Genomic DNA, 15,785 nt, shown 5'->3' on the forward strand with positions numbered 1-15,785 from the left:
TTGTTTAATTGCTGTGGCTTATTCTAAGGGATAAAATGTAGTAACTTTATTTTTTTCTTCCACAAGCATTTTTGCTTCTAGTATTCCAGTAAGGGCTGTATTTGTGGCCTTTAAGTCTTAGTGTTCTTGAAAACTTGTTTGGGTTGGTTTTGTTTTGGTTGGGTTTTGTTATTTATAATGCAGTACTCTGATATGTTTGACCCCCAGCATGTTACACCTTTTTGTTTCGGCCTGGTGAAGATGAGGTTGGAGACTTCACCTGTACCTTAGTTACACTATTGTGTCTCCCCAGCAGCTTTTTGTTGGTTTCATAAGACCGTGTTGCATCAAGTAATTCACCCAAAATGTCATTCAGGGTAAAGCTATTAGAAAATGTGGAGTTTCTCAGTGTTGTTCCATCTTGCCTAGATGAGAAAATTCATGCTATACAGAGACAAAACTTTGGGGTGTGCGGTTGGTTGGTTGTTTTGTTCCTCCTTCCTGAACCTCAATGTTGCAAAGCTGCAAGGTAGATTAGGAACCCTAAGAGCAGAAAAATGCTGAATTAGATAAAATAAAAGGCTTAAAGTAGTTGTCAGAATGGGATTAACCTGGCAGAGGAATCAAGAGAACACTTGCAGTGCTTGGGCCACCACTTAATTGCACTTTTAATAAATAGTTTTCTGTGAAAATAAACAGAGGGGTAAGGAATGGGTGTTGAAAGAGGGAGAAATGTGTGAATATTGAGCCAGAGTTGGACTTGTTTATCTGTTGAGAGAATGGGGAAATCTAAATGTTCACAGAGCCCAGCAGGAAGCATGATAGAAGACAGGAATCTTTTTTTACTTTATTTTTTTTTTTTTCCCCTTAGAGGTATGCTGTGAGAACAGTGATGCAGCCTGGCAGACTAAGTCCTGTTGCATTCAAGGAACAAAAAAAAACACCCAACAGCCAGCGATGGCTGAGAAGCTGCAGGGTAGCTGGTGTAGTAAAGAAGAGAATAATCAGGGCCAAATCTTGCACGGTACATTGTAATTCCCTCGTCTTTTAAAATACAAACACTACAGCTAAAAGAGGCAGAGCAAAAAAAGGAGGAGAGGGGGGGAAAAAAAAAAAAAGCCAAACCCAAAGCTGATGATGGAATGATCTGTTAGTTGAAATCTGAAGGGAAACGGGGAAGCAGGGGTGGACTCCTGCTAGGCCTAAATCAGGTAGGCTCTGTGTGCATCGCTGCTGCAGCCGAACGGCAGTTGCGTTGGAGGCCTTGGGAAAGCAGATAGCTCAGCAAGTGTGTTTTCTCGGTGTGACGTACTTGGGAGTGTGTACAGCCTGCATGCTAAGTGCGAGGGGCTGGCTTTGACTTCACTTATAACAGTTCTAAGAATGTCATGAAATCCCTTCTCACTCACGCTTTTATTTTGGGATGGAGAGGGAGAGAAAGGAGCTTTCAATATTCTGTTTAGCTCAGAGTTCGAAACAAGCTTTTTTTTTTTATTTTACCTAATTCTGTTTGCTGCCTTTTTATTTAGACTACTTCTGAAGCATGTGATGCCTTTAAGTGTGCTCTCATAATTTATTAGTACACAAAACTAGAAACTTAGGAACACCCTCATGCTGTTTATTTTCTTTATTTAAGCTATACACGAACCACACTGTACTTAGTGTGTCTTAAGCTGGTCTTCCCCCCCCCCCCTCCCCTCTTGTTTTTTAAAGAGGTCTCTGTGCTGAGGAGATGAGGAATGTGAAAGTGATGACATAGTGTAATGAAATAATAACTGGTGAAATATTGTATTTCACCAGTTATTATTTCATTACACTAAGTTTGACTAAAAAAAGCAAATAGATTTAAATGTGGAAGGAGAATGTGGTTTTGTGAATGTTAGCAGGGCTGTCCTTGAACAGGTGTTACATTTGTTCAAGAGGAGAGGAAAAATGTGATACCTTCCCGGTAGCAGCAGAAGGGTCCCAGCCGCCTGTTACAGGGTTCAGAGCACCCAACAGAAGTCTGAGACTTCTTTTTTTTTGCACAGAACTGTGTGCAATTAAGTTGCCAGTGTTCTTTTTCTAGGGGGGAAAAAAAAACCACCACAACCAACACAACACCAAAAAAAAAATCACATCTAACAAGTGAGAAGCATTAGCTTTTTCATCATCTTCTTAAATCCAAAGACAAATTAAGAAACAAACGGTTGTTCTTTGATACTTTTGTCATGTGAACATCTGTTCACTAGCAAATAGTTTTCGTATTGTCTTCTGACAATTACTCAGAAGCCTGTGACATATTAGAGCTAGTGATCTGTAGTGCTGTAGGGTTTATGTATAGTTCCTCATTTCGAGCCCTCCTGCTTTGTGTTAAAACAGAAAGTTCTACAGAAGATTAAAGGAGCTCCTCCATTCTTTTTAAGTATTTTTCACTGTTGTAAAATTCAGAACAGAGGAGTGTACCTTAGCAGCTAATTATCAGGTTTATGCTGCTGTACTTTATATACATGAAATGGCTTCTTCTTAATGCATGTGCTAAAATAAAGTGCAGGGGCCAGTTTTCTTGCAAGAACTGTTCCAGACAGGAAGTGTGGACCGGTATTTGTTCCCAGTATATTGACATGAAAGTTGACCCATAGCAAAACCAGCACAGGTTGGTTTAATTTTAGTGTTTAAAGTACATCTTTAATGACAGTATTTCTTCTTGACCTTTTTTAACAGTCTTTTACTGGATGATAGGGTAAACAAGTAAAGAACTGTTACCCTGTGCCATAATGAGGACAAGCAGAAAATGATAGTGATTTCTATTCTGCCTGAGTAGCAAGCAGAATGTACAGAATTCAGATGCCTAGCAAACTCAGACACTTCTTTATTCCCAGTCACCCTCTAGGTCTTCCACTCTCAAAAGGAGAAGGCTACAGTCCATGTGACTGTATCATACATAACTAACAAGCCAAACTTCTGACCAGGTGGGGAAAAGTGAAAGATGACTCCTTGGTGGTTGCTTTAGTTAAAAAGAAAACCAGTGAGGTACTCAGTCTCTTGCCTGCTATAGTGCCCTGGAACTTGATGACTGCTCAAAGAAGGAAGGAAGTCTTCCTTCTGCTGCTTGCCCAGTGCTCCTGCTGCTTAAGCAGTGCTCCCCAGACCTATTTGTGAATCACTTCAGCTTTCTGCAATGCTCCCTCACCTCCCACACCCACCAGAAAAAGAGAGGACTGCTGGTGGCCGGACTTAACAGCTGGAAAAGAGCGTAAAGGAGACAACCTTGGTTAGATAGATTAGCTGCCTGTGGGCATGTTCTGAATGCAGGATAAATTTAAGTGCAGAAACTAGAGGCAGAGCTATATAAACTCTGAGCAGAACTGGGGTTTACTTAAATGTCTTGATGTCCTGTTAGTGTGGTCTTGCCATGTGCATGCTTGAAGAATTATTGTTAGGAGGTTTCATGGACACACTGAGAAGAGCTTTACAGCCTCTGATTTTGAAAGAGCTTTATAAATACAGAAGTATAAAAGATTACCTGTTGTTATAAGGTGCCCTGCCATATAATCACTAATCACAGTTCATCTGCATGTATTAACATTTGCTTCTTATTACACATGTCCCCTAGCTTCTGTCTGATACTTGTGGGAAGATAACATCAGTAGAAGCTTCTGTAGCTCATCTCCACAAGTCTGTCACTGAAAATCTGCCTTGTGGTTCTGAGCCTGCGATACTTTCAGCTAACAGTCTTGTGATTGCAGGGCTTTTCTTTTTGGCTTTGTAAATGCATGTTCTATTTATTTATTTCCCCCCCTGACCCCCCAAAAAAGTTCTCACATTTTGGTTTCCTATTTCTTAGTTTTTAAAAATGCATTGTGTAATTGTGGCTGTTTCCTCTCTGTTGCCACACAAGTTAGCCTTCACCAAAATGTCTTTTAACAGGGATTTATTCCTTTAACTGATAGTCCCTTTAAGTAGTTTTCACTATACTTTGTAACCATGGAAATGGTGTACAGATAATATTTATAAGGTAGAAGGAAAAACAGGGTGTCTAATGGGACCCCTGCTGTTCTGAAATCACTTCAGAAGGGGAGAAAAAAAGGCCAGACTCTTGGGATTCTGTATAAATGTAATAGGAAGTCTTCTGTAATGCACAGTGATTTTCTAAAATACATATCTTCACTTTAAATAAATTAGTCCAACCATTCGCCCTGGATAGTCCTTTGAAAAATTCATGTGCCTTCACCTCGCTTCTCCCCGTTGTGTAATCACAAAACTTTGCTGTTCATTGAGATGCTGGGGTTTGAAAAAAAAAACACGTTAATTGATTTGCAGTCCCTCTGCGCTAACTGTGCAGAAACTGAAAGCTTGCTTTTGCTCGCTGGTGCCGTTCTTGAATGCTTGTGTTTTGGACTAGCACTTTCACTCTTTCCTCTCTAAAGCCTGGAAGAATGAGCAGAATACTTGGAGGAGTACTATGCGTTTCCTTTATCCTGCCTCCCCTTTCCAGGAGCAGAACCTTTCCGTTCCTTAACTGCTGAGGCTATGTGCGCGTGTGATTGGTTTGTTTCGTTTCATTTTAGTCCTCATTTTACTGTTTTGCTCTTTTAACTTTTTTTTTTTTTCCCCCCTCACTTGTTTGGCATTTCCCCCTGCTGGCAGCTCGAGTTAATCGCACTTCTTTCTGCTGTGGAAATGGAGGGCCGTGCTTGTCCTTGAATGTCACTGTTTCGTGGTTGAGGCATCGGCTGGTTTTCTGCCTCTTATTTTCACCCCCCACCTTCCAACGCCTCTGCCAGATAGATAAAAATTGAAGAGTGGCTTGTACAAGCAGGGGATCGACGCATACCTGGAGCTCTCTCCATCGGAAGTGCAGTGGCACTTGCAGCAATAGGCAGAGATGCCTCTAGTATTGCATTTCATGCAGCACTCCCCAGATCATCTCCTTTTGTACCCTGGACCTTTTCCCAAAACTCCTAAGGCACTTCTGCCTCGCTAACGCATCGTTCCCGCAAGCCAGGTTTTTTTCCAAGATGGAAGTGGATTGCTAGAAGGGGAAAAATAGTTTGGCACTCAATATGAGATTTCTCCTCGTGTTTAAAAGACTAAACCAGGAAATCAGAGATCCCTCTGTTGTAATGGAGTTTGAGGAGGAAAAAATACTACTTCTTTAATCAGTGTACTGGAGTAGAGCTTTCTTTAATGTGCAAAATGGTGTTTTGTGTTGTTCCTTGTGCTTTTTAGTTGCTAAATGAATTGCTAGGATTATACTCAGTGTTATTCTAGAAAGCTGTCTTCTGTCTTTCTCTCAACTTCTCTATTTACTTTTCCCCAAATACTCCTCTGTCTCCAAAGTAGGAAAGGAAGGCAGAAACTTTTCAGTGATTGGAATGAGAAACTTACACCTTAAGAACAGTGGAAGTCAATGAAGTGATTTTTCTAGGCATGTTACTAAAAAGGGACCCAGCCTTACCCCCCCACACCCCCCAAACGAACACCACAACATAAAAAGGCCCCCCAAATCCCTCAAACAATCCCAAAACAAAAACAAACAAAACTCCCAGCCCTTCCCCCTCACCCCCAAATAACCAAAAACCCCAATAGCCCCAACCCACCGAACTCCACATAACTTCCTTTTGGATGTGTTAGAGAACTGGAGACAAAACAGAAGGCTAGTACAGCTAGAAAGGCACAACTCCTTCCGTTCTCTACTGACCTTTCATCTTCTTTTCCCTTCCAGCTCTGTGTACACTTTGTGAGTAAGTTGAAAAGGATTTAAAAAAGAAAAATGCCAATTTTAAGACTTAAGAGATTAGCCAACATTTTGCTTTGATGTCTAATTGATAAACTTTTATTTTCTATTACAAAATAAATAACAGCAGCTTTATGGAATGAGGCAGAATGCAGCAAAAATGTTTGGGGGAAAAAATGTCCAACTCTGTCTTCCACTGATGTACATCATGTAAATCTTGTTAAAGAAATTCTTAGCTCTCTGCTTCAAGTGAAACTTTGCTGTTTGCACTGGTAGTAAAGTATAAACTTAGGCTTAATTAGAACTGGGGGCTCCTCTTATATGTGCCTTCTTAATAACCAAGCAGTACACAGAAATAAGTTCAGGTCATCCAGTTATTTCAGTTTAGCCATGCTGCTCAGGGGGTGGTTTTGTGTTTTCTGTGTTTCTCAAAAAAACTGGAAGGCAATAAAGCAGGGAATTGAACTTGCTTGAATTAGTTGTGTGGTTGGTTTGTTGTTATTGTTGTTGTTTTGTTTGTTCATTTGACCTTTTTTGTTGTTTATTTTTTTGTTAGTTTGTTTTTAATAGCTCTGTATTTGTCTTCTTTTTTTTTTTCCCTTTACAAAGAGGAAAGGTCTGTGTTATGTGAGAAGTAGAAGGATAAGTGCTCTGTTTTAAAGCTAGCTTAAATGGTTAATCTTTGGTGAGTGAAATTATGCAAACTTTTTCCCTTTCAAGTGTAAGTGGCTTTAGGATGTGCTTCTCTGAGTCAAGAAATGCGCTAAGACTGTTCAAAAAGAGGCATTTGTGCATGGGTAAAAAGGGTAAAGCCGCACACCTTAAACCTGCTCAGGGTAGACAGGCAGTCCTGAGATATTTAAAACATACTTGCGCTAACTTTCCTCTAGGCCAAGTGCGGTTTTTCAGTTTGCTAGAATGTGATCTCACTGCCTTCCCCCAGCTCCCCTGAGGATGCCAGGAAAGACTTTGCTCAGGAAGAGTTACTAATTCTTGTCAGAGCTGTAGTCATTTTGTAGTCACAGGCAGAACTAAGAGGGTCAGCTTCAGCTTCTTCCATGTGTTTGCCTGCCATGGCAAGCGACTGTCTTGCACCATGGTATTTTAAAAATCAGTTTGTAAAGTGCTTTTGCCTTTCCAACAGGGACAGCCTTTTTAGCTGCAATTACTCTCTTAGCTCATTTTCTATATGTTAAATATAGTCCTGCTTCTACAAGGATGCATGATGGTGTCATGCTTCCATTTAAACTTAGTTTGACGTTTGTATAAACTGCTTTTAAGAAGGTGATGCGATCTCTCCCTAAATGTAATCATCTTCTGGTGACTTGAACTCCAGATTGCATCTGTTCCATGGCTAATCATAGCCTCAGAAGGAACTCCAAGCTCTGACCATTTTAGTGGGAGTTGCCCACCTGCATTGTGTGGACGTAGGGAGGAAGAAGAGAAAGAAGTTTTAAGATTGTGCAGATGGACAAACTGGAAAGCATGGCTGAGTACACATCAGTGCAACCTTGGTTATCATGGGCAATCCTGTTTGTCCCTTTGCCACCTGCCTGGCACATGTTTCTGGGACTGGCTGGGAGTTCTCTCAGCTGCAGTACCACAGCAAGATCAGATTCCCTGCACTGGCACACAGGAGGCTTGTTTTTAATCACAGAAGCAACAGCACTGGCACTATTAATGATGCTCCCTGAAATGTGAGCCTTAATGTAATTTGAAATAGTTTGGATAGCTCCTGTCTGGGCTGTTTTGGTCTCTTCTGAGACTGCAGAAATCCTGTCCTGTGAAGGAATACGAGTTGATGCATTTCTCACTTGAAAATCACAGTAACAGAACTGTTACCATTTGTTTTCCTAGAACATGCTGATAGAGTGGTCTGTACATTCCGGATGCCTTTCAAATATGGGAAGGAGAGTTGTTCCTTTGAGGAGTTTACATCTAAAGACACAAGTCCAGAAAAAACTCTTAATCCCTTCTGTGTGCAGTATATTTTGCACCCAAAAATTTAATTACTTTTCCAATTTTTTTAATTAATGCTTTATCCTTGATACTGTCAAGCAGTGCTCTGCACTGTGACAGTGTCAGGCTCACAGTAGTCAGTCCTTTTTCATCTGACTCCATCCTGTGCACTGAACAAGGCAGAGGTCCTATTGACAGAAAGTTAAAATGATATAATTGAATATTGCAATGTGATATGTGCATAGAAAGCTCCTAATCAAAGTTAGATGGTCTAAGAGGAAACATCTGCCGGCTTCTAGAGTTAGGAAAAGTGCTAACAAAAAGGAGCTAAAAGTGGCTTTCTTTCAGTGTTTTCTGAATGGATCTGGTTACAGCAGCCTGAGCTTTATTGTATAACTTAAAGGTGATAGTAAGTACCTGACTGATGTAACCAAACATCTTTATATACAGATACTTAGAATTTAATTAGCCCACAGCACCTGAAGGTTTAGGACTAAGAAGTGTGACATCCATGTGTACTTCCGATGTCTTCAGGGGGATATGAAGGTTTTAAACATATCAGGGTTTTTTCTTTTTGAGATGTTAGTTTTTGTAACAGGCTCATGACTTGATTAACTCTTCTTCTGACTGACAAGCTTCACCAAAAAAGTTTGAGGTTGACCTGCAGAACATGAATTTTTTGGTAATGGGGTGTCTGTTTTCTTACAGGTGTTGTGTAGTATTGTGGAAAAGGTTAAGAGCCTTCTTTTGGTGGGGGGAGGAGTATAATTTTTTTAAGTTTATGCATGTGTAAAGCTCTACCCCTCCTGTTTCTAACACTGAGATTCTCAACAGTCAATCTTGCTAAGAAAAACACTTCTACACCATCAGTGTTTTATTTGGTTAATGCTACTTTTAATTACTTTGTCTTTTACTAAGTCTTTTAATTGCTTTGTCTTTAAGTAAGCATTGCTCAGTCTTTTCTGCTGATCATATGTATGTTTTGGGAAGAAGACAGTGTTCTTAATAGAAAGCAGAGGTGGTTATAGAAATAATGACTTCCACAGCTGGGGTTTTAAAACTCCCCAAATACTGCGGAGTATATTGTAATAATCCAAGAGCTGGCCGTGCAGACTCGTACCTCAGTTTGCAGCACATGTTTCTAGAGCCTTCAATAGGCAACCTCACTAAAATAAATACTTGAGATTTCATGATACATTTTTACTTGTTGAAGTTCTTGTTAAGGAACTCTGCAAAATGCTAAACTCTTCAGACTTCTCTATTGATACGAGTGATTGTGAGCTGTCTAGTCGTAGCTTTGTGTTTTGTAGCAGGAGAGAGAGGCATCGTGAGATTGTGAATGTACTCTTACAGGAAGCAAGAAATAATCTAATTTCTTCTATAGAGCAGATTTTATCTGGTACCTATTTCATAAATACCGTTCCAAGTTGGTTCCCAGTAGCCACAAATGCAGAGAATTCTCAAGAACCAAAGCCAGAGTTTTAGTTTTCTACTACAAAAATATAAGAGCAATGGAAATTAAGTCTGCTTAAGGTGCTTGAAGTTACCAGTCTTGGATGTTTGTTCTTCATTACTCTGTCTCAATTATCTGTCTAAGAAAATTTGCTTGTGCCTGGCACAAGGTTTTCTGTGGCTCTTGTTAATGTGCTGCTTATGAGGATACCACTTCTTATTTGTTACAGAGCTTAGATGGCGAGTTAAAAAGGAAAACATTTGAACTGCAAACTCAGAATGAAAAGAAATGATTCAACTGATACTTGATTTTTTAAGCTTGTCCTCTCTGCTAAATGAGGCAGAGGTGCCAGTGAAAGTACTGTAATTGCATGAGGGCAGAGTGAAAGTATTTTGTATTTCCAAAGGCTTGACTTTCAAACATTGACTTGTTCTAAACAGTTAAGAAAGTCTGTAGTAAATTACGTACAGAGGAGGATGCAAATGTATTTCCATTCCCTGTCTAGGTCTTCTCTAAGTGACTTCTCCAAGGCAACACAGCAAATCACTTGGAGGGTCACAATTAAACTCCTGGCTTTCCTAACTTTGTCCTCGGGAGCCCTTGGGTTCTCAGCCTGGGGTTGTCCTTCAGGGTGGTTAAATGAAGTCTGAGGGTTTGTAGCGGTGTAGCGCTTTTTTTCCTCACAGTTCAGTGCTGACGAGTTTAGGGTCCTGCTATGGAGGTGAGCCTTCGTGTAGGGGAGGGGATAAAAAAGGAAGGCACAACTAAACATGCTGTTATTTTTAAGAGAATTTTCAGTTTGTGTGCACTTTTGCTACAAGGAAATGGATTTTTTGGTGGGGTTTTAGTTTAATAAAAATGATGCTCTCTTACTCTGTGTGCAGATCTATAGCAGTGACTGCTTTGTTTAGCTTTCCAGAGTCAGTCATCTACAGCAGCAAGACTTTAATTTAATTTTATTTTTTTTAATTAATAGCATGGTGATATAATTGTATTTCTTCATTGAAGAGGGGTGGTTAGTGCTTGTATGATGAAAAAGCTTCCTTTTTGGACCACTTAAATAACTGATTTATAATGGGAGGTGGAGGTGACAACTAAGACTTCTAATATCAAAGCAGCAGCAGCAACTAGAGTTTGAGAATCACACCTGTGTCTTCAGCACCCTCAACCATGAGGGCTTTTCACATTCTGTATCATCCACAGCAGATGCACTTAATTGGAATACAGCCTTAAAACAGTCTGTACACTCCAGTTCATAAACTGCCATGATTGCAGTTGGATGTTATTAAAACTAACCTGAAATTGCTCTGAAATTAATTTGACAACTTCTGTAATATTTTGCTGTTCAAAATGCACAGTAAAACTGGGGACTTGTAGTGTGACAATACTTGCAGGCACTGCCAGCAGTAGGCTTCCTGTTTTCTGCTCTTGGTGTTCATCTGCACTCTGGTTCTGCTGGTTAGCTCATGTCAGCTTCTCCACTGGTGCTGGTCTCCACTGAGGAAGAGATGATTTTGTGGCTTGCTTCTCCTCCATCTGTTCATAAGGTTGGGGCTTAAACTTCAGCTCATTGTCAATGACTTGTGTGTGGATAGAAACATAGATCTTCTTAGCTGTGGAGCTTAAAATATGCTAGTATTTTACTAGAAAATTGGAGTATTTTGGAGGCTTTTTTTAGCATCAGGCAAAGTAATTGAGCAAATGAGTTATCATTTATACTTCAGCTATCTTTTTAGGACTCTGACTCAACGAGGTTTTTTTATGATTCATATGAGGATGATTTAAGAGGTACTACCTTGCTCCACTGCTAAATGTCCTTCCCATGACAGAGGCAGTCTAATGGGCAGTGTGTCTTCTTGGCCTCCACAGTTCATGACCTAGCACATTAGCTTAAACTGCCATTGATTGCAGTTTGCATGAGTACTCTGGGATTTGAACTCTAGTGACTGTGCTGACACACCACCTGCTCTACCATCTTTGTTGTATTGGTGTAACCTCTGGTAGAGGTGGTGGGCAAAGGTCTGGGGTGGGTAACCTTGTCATTTTTAGCTGTGCCGACTGACAGGGCTTGTGATTTAGGCGTTAATAAACGTGATGGAGAGGAGGTATTTCCCCCAGGGAGTGGGACATAGGCTTTGCACAGAACTAGGAAAGCTTGTACCTGTAATCTCTTCTTCCCCTAGTGACAGTAATAGTCTGTGTTTTAATCCAGATTACAATTGTAAGGTCTCTTTGGCTGCCATGTGAAACAGATTTTCTTTCCAAGTGGTATTTCATAGTTAGCTTGAGCATTTAAAACCGAAGTCAAAACTCAGATGTCCAAAAACTGGGGGGAAAAGACCCCAAACACGACCTCCCTCCTTAAAACCTAAACACCTTCCCCCCACCAACTTTCCAATTTTTTTTTTTTTCTTTCTTTTTCTGTTTTAAACTGTAGTTAAGCTGCTTGTTTGTAATTAGCTTTCTTTGTTGTTGTTTTTCTTTTGTAGGAGGGGGTAGAGAGCTGAAGGGGAGAACTTTTCTCGAAACCGGTAAGTGCATCTTTCCAGGTCTAAGATGGTTTACCTAAGAATGGATGATACAAAGAGCTGGCATCCATTCCTGGAAAAGTTTGATGTTTACTGAAACTGAAATCCTATCTATTCTTATATTCAGAAATTAAATCTCAAAAAGTAAACGTTACTGATGGAAGCCATAGTGCTATAAATAAAACCACTGCAGGGCAGAGATTTGGGCCGAAGAGCCTGTAACAGCAGTGGACACGTAAAATTCATCTGCTCAAAACAAAAAACAGTTAGGTTTTTGTTTGTTTGTTTTCTTTTCTGTGTCATGTGAACCCCAAATTTCTCTGAAGGGATTTTTGGTGCAGAAAAACTTCTGTCTAAGCTCCTAAGTCACTTCGAGTCTTTCCGTACACAGAGGCTTTTGTGTGGGTTGTACCTTTTATATAGATCTACTTTGTCAGTTGTGTTTCTGGTGTAGCTTCCAAAATAGCTGCAGTTTAAATAGCTTTGTGATATTTTAGAGGTTCTGATGTGGATTATATTTAATGGAGGTAATAATAAAGAAGTGCTAATGACTTGCATGTTTATCATAGAGTTTAAGGTTTCATTCAGGCTCTGGGGTATTTATACAGCATATAAACATCTACTGCCTTAGCTGCGGTGCTTTGGGGTATTTATCCGAGGATAAGACTTTAAGTCTTGAAGCAACCACCTAAGAAATAAGGAATTATTTACAATAAATGTGTGCCAGCAAGAAACTGAATGAAGATCTGCTGCTTCTAGTAGCTGAAATCTGTCCAAGGAATGGCAAATTTTTCTCTTGTTCTCAGTGTTCTTTCTGGCTGAGGCTTGGAAGTATATCTGGATGTACGAGAAAAGCATTTACTCCCCAACCCTCTGTTTTCCTTTTAGAAATCACTGATTCTAGCACTGAACAAGGCATTTGCATGTTTTTCCTTAAAAACCAATGGGATGAAGGATGTTTGCAGACCAATTCATCCATGCAGTTTCAATCATCTACAGTATTTTTAATTAAAATGATTCCACTGTCGTAAAAGTGAAGTGGAAAATGGAATGTGTTTTATGAGTAATCCAGAGATGGTTTTATAGATCTTTGGATGTGTTACTCGAGGTATTTTGCAATGCCACTGGGCTTAAGTTTTTGTCTTTTTGTTTGTTGGTTGTTTTTCTTTTTTGGTCTAAAAGAATAAAAATTAAAGAAATATTAAGGGTGTTTGCACTCACAAAATGTGTGACCACTTGATGATGGCAGTTCCATACCTGTTTTCAAAGGAAATCCTAGCAATATTTAACCAGCTGCCCTTGTAGGTATTCCTAGGCTTGATTCTACATAAACTAGAACAATACTGGTTAGGCCACACCTTGAGTACTGTGTCCAGTTCTGGGCCCCTCAGTTTAGGAAGGAGGTTGACTTGCTGGAGCGTGTCCAAAGAAGGGCAACGAAGTTGGTGAGGGGTTTGGAGCACAGCCCTGTGAGGAGAGGCTGAGGGAGCTGGGGGTTGCTTAGCCTGGAGAAGAGGAGACTCAGGGGTGACCTTTTTGCTCTCTACAACTACCTTAAGGGAGGTTGTAGCCAGGTGAGGGTTGGTCTCTTCTCCCAGGCAACCAGCACCAGAACAAGAGGACACAGTCTCAAGCTGTGCCAGGGGAGGTTTATGCTGCATGTTAGGAAGAAGTTCTATACAGAGGGAGTGATTGCCCATTGGAATGTGCTGCCCAGGGAGGTGGTGGAGTCCCCATCATTGGAGGTGTTCAGGAGGAGACTTGATGGGGTGCTTGGTGCCATGGTTTTGTTGATTAGGTAGGTTGGATTGGTTGATAGATTGGACTCGCTGATCTTGAAGGTCTCTTCCAACCTGGTTTATTCTATGAGAATTCTATGAGAAATACACTCAAGGATTTGCTGGATGTAAGGAATGTTCACTGTTTCTTGGGGGGGGGGGGGGGGAGGGTGGTTAATAAGTGTTGAAGAGTACTTCAGGGATAACTTTGGGCAGCTTGGGAGGAAGTCACAAGTCCATCTTTTATAGTGTTTTGGTTCTAGAGGGGTACAACAAAATGACAGCTAGATATATTTCATATGCAGAAATTAGCAACTTGACCACAAGTTAAAAAAAGAGCCCTATTTAGGGTTAAATAGGGTTTACCCTATTTGATGGGGTAGCTTCTCCCCTTCTTCTCCAGTTACCTGGATGCTTAGAACATTTCAGAACAGGGTAATAGTCTTCACTGTCCTTTTCCTGCTTCCCTGTCTTTAAAGTGGTGGTAATGTATGCCACAGCTGGGATGGTGTGCCAAATATGTGGCATCTTATTTGTAATTTAACAAAGTTCTCAGAATTCCTTATCCTGATCCTTTGAGTCTTTTTTTTCTTCTTTTCCCTAAGGAGAACACTGGTGCTGTTAGCTGACAAATTCAGCAGCTAAGCAGAGGTGATTGCGAAGGATCTTTCTTTGTGTGTGGCCTTTGCTGATGAAGCAGTGTTAGTTTGCCTCTCCTCACATAACAGGTCCTAGTTTTTGGAGAGGAGAGTGTTTCCTATCTTTAAAGTGTGCTTCAGTGTAACTTTGCTGGCAGAAGGCAACTGGAAGTAGATGGTGCTTGCAAATTGAGTTGCTCTGAGGCTATTATGGGAATGCTGGAGGAGGGGAAGTAGGAAGAAGTCGTCAAAAGTTGGAAAACACACCAAATAAAACACAGAAATAATCAAAAGCTTTTTCTTGGGAAGCTTCAGTCTTGTAAATTGAAATTAATTCTTCAGGATGTTAGGGCATGGCCCCTCTTTCAAATTTATATGTATACTGAGAAAATAAATATTAAGGGATGTTAAAATCTGCTACCTTTTTAAATTACAAAGAAAGAAAAGTCTGAAGCTGTCACAAATATTTTGGGATGGAATGACTGGTTTGTTACTAGAATTGTTTTGGTTTTTTTTCCCTTACTTGTCACAATATGTTCTTCAATATGACATTGAGTTGCATTTGCTCATGTCTACACCCCTGTAAACATGGCCAGGCTGAGCAGCCTCTGTGTTCTGCATAGCACTTTTTTTTCCTGAAACATCTTAGACATTTGTTTTGAAAAACCTTTCTAGCTGTTTAAGGAGTCTATGAAATTGGGTTGGGTTAGGGTTTTTGTGAACCACCAATACTACAATTTCTGTCTGTCAAATTAAGTTGTGTTTTAATAGTAGTTAGTCAGTCTTTGGTGGTTTTTTTTTCCTCCACAGAGGTACTGTGTCATGTGTTTAAAATTATGGGCATTGTTTACATTCTCAGTTGTCTCTTCTGCTGTTTTGCACTTAGCTTTAAAGTTAGTATGGAGCTGTAGAGTGATACTAGCTGTTCATCATGACTGCCTTCTGATTCACTGAAGACATACTGAGGGGAGCTATGCCTGTATTTGCCTGTACCTTAACCCCATAATCAAGGCTTGTGACAGGCAGTGGGCTCCAATTTGCCTTAGCTACTCTCCCACGTGGTGTTCTGAAGCATGGTTTCTTTTGAAGCTGCACTGGTAGGGCCTTAATGCAGGCTATAGTTGTGCTTGTCAGTGAGTGGAACTAATAATGCAGGATACTGTTTTCTCATTACTGTTTGTGGCAATAGAACAGGGAACTGTATGTAATTTCCATGTATCCCTTGATACAAATTAGAATTTTATAGAGAGGAGTGCTGCAAAGGCAGCTGTTTTCACTGGTTTGTGTCACATGTGAGAAGAGGCCTTTGCAGAAGGTCATTTCATGTGTTTGCTGGAAAGTCTGATCAGGCTTTTTGTTATTTAAATAAGTAACTTTAACTGCAGACAGTGCTGACAAAGAATGAGTTTCAATAGAAGGCTTTTAAAACCCCCTTTATAGTCTATTCTTTGCAACATATTTCTGTTTGGAAAGAGAAACAATTAATTTACATAAAACACATGCATCCCCCTCCCACCTTTTAGTTTCAGGAGTTCACCAACTTGTCCAGCGCTTGAGTTTACTGTAGTGAGGCAATGTTAAAATAAGACTCTCTAACTTAAGGGAATTACTCTCTTTTTTACAGACTGCATGTCTCATCTAAGATGTCAATATCATTTTAAAAACCATGAAGTCCTGTTATGAAGGCCTCTGAGTTGGCTACACTACCTGTGCAGTAACTGTGAGCAATTT

General features: G+C 40.2%; 1 protein-coding gene across 9 annotated transcripts in view; it reads left to right on the forward strand.

Moving 5' to 3' along the window:
* Window positions 1-15,785, forward strand: part of PHF21A (PHD finger protein 21A) — a 149,005-nt gene that overhangs the window by 20,472 nt on the left and 112,748 nt on the right. For all 9 annotated transcript variants that reach the window (XM_054161474.1, XM_054161477.1, XM_054161481.1 and 6 more), the window contains exon 2: window positions 11,600-11,641. The gene's annotated coding sequence lies outside the window, so the exon portion shown is untranslated. The remainder of the gene's footprint in view (window positions 1-11,599; window positions 11,642-15,785) is intronic.

This window comes from Dryobates pubescens, chromosome 5, assembly GCF_014839835.1.
Source record: "Dryobates pubescens isolate bDryPub1 chromosome 5, bDryPub1.pri, whole genome shotgun sequence".
In the NCBI taxonomy this organism is placed as follows: Eukaryota; Metazoa; Chordata; class Aves; order Piciformes; family Picidae; genus Dryobates; species Dryobates pubescens.